We start from the raw sequence: 7,585 nt of genomic DNA on the forward strand, positions 1-7,585 counted from the left end.
TGTACAACCTTCTATCATGATTCTTAAACCAAATGTTAGCTATGATTAAATTATGCTGTGTGCAAAATTCTACCAGGTGGCTTCCTCTTTCATTCCTTTCCCCCAGTCCATATTCACTTACTACTTCTCCTTCTCTTCCTTTTCCCACAATAGAATTACAGTCCACCATGACTATTAAATTTTCGGTTCCCTTAACTGTCTGAATAATTTTTTTATCTCATCATAGATTTCCTCAATCTTCTCCTCATCTGCGGAACTAGTTGGCAAATAAACTTGTACTACTGTGGTAGGTGTGGGCTTCGTGTCTATCATGGCTACAATAAAGGGCTCACTATGTTGTTTATATATTAAACCTACTCCTGCATTACCCCTATTCATCTGATGAGAAGTCATGTTCCTCCTACCACGGAACTTCACTAATTCCTACTATCTAACTTTAAGCTACCCACTTCAATTTTTAAATTGTTTATCCTACCTGCACGATTAAGAGATCTGACATTCGACATTCCTATCTGTAGAGCGCCAGTTTTGGTTGTCCTGAAAGCGATGTCCTCCTGAGTAGTCCTCGCCCGGAGATCCGAATGGGGGACTATTTTATCTCCGGAATAATTTACCCAACAGAATGCCATCATCACTGAACCATACAGTAAAGCGCCAGTTTTGGTTGTCCTGAAAGCGATGTCCTCCTGAATAGTCCTCGCCCGGAGATCCGAATGGGGGACTATTTTATCTCCGGAATAATTTACCCAACAGAATGCCATCATCACTGAACCATACAGTAGAGCTGCATACCCTCAGGAAAAATTACGGCTGTAGTTTCCTCTTGCTTTCAGCCGTTTGCAGTACCAGCACAGCAAGGCTGTTTTGGGTAATGTTACAAGGTAAGACCAGTCAATCATGCAGACTGTTGCCCCCTGCAACTACTGAAAAGGCTGCTGCCCCTCTTCATGGACCACATGTTTGTCTGGCCTCTCAACAGATACCCGTCCGTTATGATTGCACCTACGCTACAGCTACCTGTATCGCTGAGGCACGTAAGCCTCTCTAGCAAACGCAACGTCCATGGTTCATATAGTTCACTGAATTGTAAATAATAACTCAGAATCGATTAATTAACTCAGTGCAACCGGAAAACCAACACGCAAAGGAAATATGTTACGAACTTACTCTCCAACTTAGTGATAGGTTGGGCTGGGTTGATTTGGGAGAAGATTGGTTCAAATGGCTCTGAGCACTATGGGACTCAACTGCTAAGGTCATTAGTCCCCTAGAACTTAGAACTAGTTAAACCTAACGAACCTAAGGACATCACAAACATCCATGCCCGAGGCAGGATTCGAACCTGCGACCGTAGCGTCTTGCGGTTCCAGACTGCAGCGCCTTTAACCGCACGGCCACTTCGGCCGGCTTGGGAGAAGAGACCAAATATCGAGGTCATCGGGATCATCGGATTAAGGAAGGAAGTCGACCGTGTCCTGTCAAATAAACCATCCCGGCATTTGCCTGAAGTGATTTAGGGGAAATCAGAATGGCTGGGCGCGGATTGAGCCGTCGTCCTCCCGAATGCTAGTCCAGTGTGCTAACAACTGCGCCACATCGCTCGGTACCTAATAATATATGTGTTTTAGGGGAGCATGGCAGAAATCGCAGTTAATTTAAAATACATACCTTTGCAACGAACTTTTGTAATGTGTTATTAAACAACAAGTTTACTGTTACCAGTCACCGTTTTATTTATTTCCACAACGCGTTTCAAAGGTTTAAACCTCCATCATCGGGTGGATTTACATTAGTTAATATGAAATTTGTGTGTGTGTTGTGTTACGATTTTTTGGAGGAACTTATGGCACTGCCTCCAGTGGTCACAGGTTCCTTTCGCTGTCGTAACACATCACATTGTTTACAAATTGTGGCAGTATACATGTGATGTTTTACGACAGCGAAATACTTTGCTCTTCTTTACAGAATGATGTTTCTTACATGAATGGCACCTTCCCTTACGAATGTTGTCTTTTACTGTACTAAAAAACCACGTTACACAACTGTAAATGCGAACATTTTAGGTTAGGCTTTACCGTGGCTGTTATTGACATTAAATGAAACAACTTTACTGTTACGAGTCACCGTTTTATTTATTTCCTCGACGCGTTTCAAAGGTTTAAACCTCCATCATCGGGTGCATTTACATTAGTTAATATGAAATTTGTGTGTGTTTTGTGTTACGATTTTTTGGAGGAACATGTGGCACTGGCTCCAGTGGTCACAGGTTCCTTTCGCTGTCGTAACACATCACATTGTTTACAAATTGTTCAAATGGCTCTGAGCACTATGGGACTTAACATCCATGGTCATCAGTCCCCTAGAACTTAGAACTACTTAAACCTAACTAACCTAAGGACATCACACAACACCCAGTCATCACGAGGCAGAGAAATTACAAATTGTGACAGTATACATGTGATGTGTTACGACAGCGAAATACTTTGCTCTTCTTTACAGAATGATGTTTCTTACATGTATGGCACCTTCCCTTACGAATGTTGTCTTTTACTGTAATAAAAACCCACGTTACATGACTTTAAATGCGAACATTTTAGGTTAGGCTTTACCGTGACTGTTATTGACATTAAATGAAACAAGTTTACTGTTACCAGTCACCGTTTTATTTATTTCCTCGACGCGTTTCAAAGGTTTAAACCTCCATCATCGGGTGGATTTACATTAGTTAATATGACATTTACGCGTGTGTTGCGTTACGATGTTTTGGAGGAACTTGTGACACTGACTCCAATGGTCACAGGTTCCTTTCGCTGTCGTAACACATCACATTGTTCACAAATTGTGACAGTACACATGTGATGTGTTACGACAGCGAAAGAAACCTGTGACCAGTGGAGGCAGTGCCACAAGTTCCCCCAAAAAATCGTAATACAACACACACACAAATGTCATACTAACTAATGTAAATCCACCTGATGATGGAGGTTTAAACCTTTGAAACGCGTCGTGGAAATAAACAAAACGGTGACTGGTAACAGTAAACTTGTTGTTTCATTTAATGTCAATAACAGTCACGGTGTGGGATGCGTACTGTAAGACCTTCGGTGCACACACCATCAGATTATTTGACTTGTCGCTGTAACGAAGTAGACGAGTGTCAGCAATATGTCTCGTGGTCTTATCATGGCGTGTTTATCTTCTGCCGTTAGGTCAGACGATAGAAATGCCACTTGCACGCTTAGAGTAGCAGATTGACGGTGACCCACTATAAACAGAACTTGATTAATTTTCACACACATTTATTAAAATAATAACGAGCATAAAAATAACTGAACTTGGTTCTGGATGCTATTTACTATTGACAATGTGAAGTTCCGTTGGTCTTGGTACGTTAGTCTTATTCTCAGATATCTCTGATACTTGACAAAGTGTCTATACATTTCTCTTCATGGCTATGTACAGGAATATGATAATCTTATTAGGCGCAGACTGAAAATTGACTACAGACTAATGCAGACTGACTAATCGGAGGTCTGTACACTGGTTATAATACCTCGCGCGTTCAGGTATCACTGCGCGAGTGTGATCCGCGAGGAGAAAAGGTTCTGCGTTAGCAGCAATCTCATTGGCTGCATTACGTATTAATACGCGGATCGGCGGAAGCAGAATTTGGTCCGTCTAGAGTCTGTATAGGGAGAGAGTGGCCAACCGGACGATACGGCGACCATTTTTCTGCCAAACTGCGGGCAGGACTGTTGAATGGCCAGTAGTGGAGCAGTAGACAATATGGCGAAATCATTCGTTAAATGCCTTTGCTTATAAGAATAATGTTTTATAATAATTTTCTCACAGCCAATTTACAGGTTTGTTTTCAAATTTAACTATGTATATTGCAAGTTGTTTTATATGTAGTAAAAAGCAAAAACGACTTACTTCACATAGATAAGAGTACTTAGTTGGTTTCCACAAGGCTCCTGTTTGATTTATGTCAGCCCTATTGACTGCGACTGCCCTCTGCTTTCGTCTTTCTTTACTGCGTGGAAATGCTAACATGCGAAATCCACCTTCGCCTCTATTGGAACAACCAAATGCAGCACAACCTGGCATCGTTTACGAACGTCTGCAGAACGAATTACAGATGTCAAAAACAATACTGTACAATTACTAACGTGTTTACTTCAAACATGTAGGCTTACCGAGTTCATCACAAAACGCTTCATTATTTCAACTCGTATTTAAGATCGCAAACGCTAATCACGTACTAAAAACGATATACAACTAAATCGAACGTGCATGCACAACGCATAACAAGTCTCTCAATAATTCAAATACCTTTTAATCGTTTCCAAAAGTCCTCTGAACTTCAATTCTACTCAAAAGCACGGCGAACATAGGAAGCGCGAGAGACGTTTGGCGCCATTTTTCTGCCAAAGCTAATCATCCAATCACGGGCAACTTCATCTATGGCCACTCTCTCTGTATACAGGCTCTCTAGGTCCGTCTCTATGACAGCGCCATCTCGTAGTGCGGAGACGGACGAGCGCTGCGCCTGAGCTGTTGTGCGGGGCGCGCTCTAGTGGGAAAGTTGTGTACGCGCTGACTACGCGGAACAATGTACACAACACACGGTAGAGCCTAACCTAAAATGTTCGCATTTAAAGTTTTGTAACGTGGTTTTTTATTACAGTAAAAGACAACGTTCGTAAGGGAAGGTGCCATACATGTAAGAAACATCATTCTGTAAAGAAGAGCAAAGTATTCCGCTCGTTGCCGTGCCGTCCTGCCTGCCTACGTGCCGAGTCGGCGTGTTTTGACGCCGGCGGTCTTTGTTAGCAGGCTCGCTGCGGGCAGTCGGCTCTCGCCCCCTTTGTCGCTTTGGCTTTTGCGACTGCCCCGCGGCGGCGCGTGCAGAAAGCAGAGGACTTAATGCCCCCTCTGGCAGGAGCGGCACAAAGGACCGGCCATTTGTTGCAAGTTCCTTCCCTGCCGGCGTCGCGCCACGTCCAAATTCCTACTAAGCTGCCACTCGGCGCCTCACTTTGTAGTCTCACAAAGATGAGTGTCTGTCGCGACTGGGGGACGGAGGCACCACTCTGTGACTCTCCTCTGAACTACAGGAAGGGGGAAAAGTGGGCGGATGATTGGCGGCAGAACCGCGACGAATGACGTCACCTGAAAGGTGAACGCTATCTTACGACTCGGCCGAAATGTACCGGGTGATCAAAAAGTCAGTGTAAATTTGAAAACTTAATAAACCACAGAATAATGTAGATGGAGAGGTAAAAATTGACACACATGTTTGGAATTACATGGGGTTTTATCAGAACAAAAAAAAAAAACAAAGTTCAAAGAATGTCCGACAGATGGCGCTGGACAGCAAAACTGCTACCGTGATGGGTGAGAGGTATGACGATATGTTACAGAGAATCCCATCATCCCCAGCCTGGCTGATAAACACCTGCTGGATCGTACGATGTTTATGCAGGATGGCGCTCCACCCCATATTACTAGACACGTGAAAGATCTCTTGCGCGGGTCGTTTGGCGATGATCGTGTGCTCAGCCACCACTTTCGTCATGCTTGGCCTCTCAGGTCTTCAGACCTCAGTCCGTGCGATTATTGGCTTTGCGGTTATCTGAAGTCGCAAGCGTATCGTGATCGACCGACATCTATAGGGATGCTGAAAGACAATATCCGACGCCAATGCCTCACCATAACTCCGGACATGCTTTGCTTTACAGTGCAGTTCACAATATTATTCCTCGACTAAAGCTAATGTTGAGTGATGATGGTGGACATATTGAGCATTTCCTGTAAAGAACATCATCTTTGCTTTGTCTTACTTTTTTATGCTAATTATTGCTATTCTGATCGGATGAAGCGCCATCTGTCGGACATTTTGTGAACTTTTGTATTTTTTTGGTTCTAATAAAACTCCATGTCATTCCAAGCATGTGTGTCAATTTGTACCTCTCTATCTACATTATTCCGTGATTTATTCAGTTTTCAAATTTATACTGACTTTTTGATCACCCGGTATATCGGTCATATGTGCGTCTAATTATTACGAGCAGCAAAGTGTACAGCAGTGTGGGAGGTTGCAACACTTTTCACATACTATCGATCATTTAACTTCATAATTAGAAGAATGGCCGAGGACCGAAACTCAACAGACTAGTAGGTTCCGAGAAATTCGACTGAGTTAATGCTTTCTCGTAACTGGAACAACAACAACAACTTTCTCCGTGATAGGTGGGACGCTGACTGATCTGTACGTGCTGACGCAATAAACGAATGAATCTCTTCCAGTTAGCTACACCTGATGACAAGCCAAAATTCCAACAATGAATCAAACAACGTAATGAAACAATGCAAATGATTAGCAAAGCAATTTAGTGAGCAATGATGCTCAGTCTAGTCTGTTACTAATCATAACCTCGATGTTTGTTTAAAACATGGAAGCGACATTGAGATTCGAGAGACAAAAAATGGTTCAAATGGCTCTGAGCACTATGGGACTTAGCATCTGAGGTCATCAGTCCCCTAGAACTTAGAACTACTTAAACCTAACTAACCTGAGGACATCACACACATCCATGCCGAGGCAGGATTCGAATCTGCGACCGTAGCGGTCGCGCCGTTCCAGACTGAAGCGCCTAGTACCGCTCGGCCACACCGGCCGGCATTCGAGAGACACAAAATTACGAAATTTCGTATTCAGGAGTTATTAACCTCTCCTGAAATTTATACCCTACTAGAGAATTCAGAGTACCTAGAATCCGGGAAAAGTACCAGTTTTCATCAAACGTGCTGGATTGAGCATTATTTGAAATAAGTGTGCATTATATTGTGTCATAAATAACATATTCAAAGCACAGCTGGATCGTCTTGATGTCACTACCGAAATTACACTCATGTTGTAGTACTGCTAAAATAAATAAACAGCACTGGAAAAGCCCCAACTTTAAGAAAGCCAGAATAAAATCATAATATTTGCGAGCTAGTGCAAAATTTCACTCTCACGTCAAATTACATGTGCTACTGACAAACGAAATTGTAAATTTATACTCCTTTGATTATCATTGTTATAATAACATTTAATTAAATTAAAAGAACCGTTAATAGTGTTTTTTAGGCAACGGCCTTGCCGCAGTTGATACACCGGTTCCCGTCAGATCACCGAAGTTAAGCGCTGTCGGGCTTGGCCGGCACTTGGATGAGTGACCACCAGGGCCGCCATGCGCTGTTGCCATTTTTCGGGGTGCACTCAGCCTCGTGATGCCAATTGAGCAGCTACTCGACCGAATAGTAGCGGCTCCGGTCAAAGACAACCATCATAACGACCGGGAGAGCGGTGTGCTGACATCACGCCCCTCCTATCCGCATCCTCAGCTGAGGATGATACGGCGGTCGGTTAGTCCAGATGGGCCACTTGTGGCCTGAAGGTGGAGTGCTTCTTTTTATTAATATTGTTTTTTGCTAAATATCTGTGTACGTAAATAACATTATATACGGAGCGATCAGAAAGTTTTCGTTTAAGGGCGTCGCTGCAGCCTACATGAAACGTAGTGCGACTCCGATGAGG

General features: G+C 43.2%; 1 pseudogene; it reads left to right on the forward strand.

The window, feature by feature from the left end:
• The first annotated feature begins 7,134 nt into the window (after positions 1-7,134).
• On the forward strand, positions 7,135-7,252 carry LOC124796895 (annotated as a pseudogene).
• Positions 7,253-7,585: the final 333 nt, after the last annotated feature.

Source organism: Schistocerca piceifrons, chromosome 4 (genome assembly GCF_021461385.2).
Source record: "Schistocerca piceifrons isolate TAMUIC-IGC-003096 chromosome 4, iqSchPice1.1, whole genome shotgun sequence".
Lineage (NCBI taxonomy): Eukaryota > Metazoa > Arthropoda > Insecta > Orthoptera > Acrididae > Schistocerca > Schistocerca piceifrons.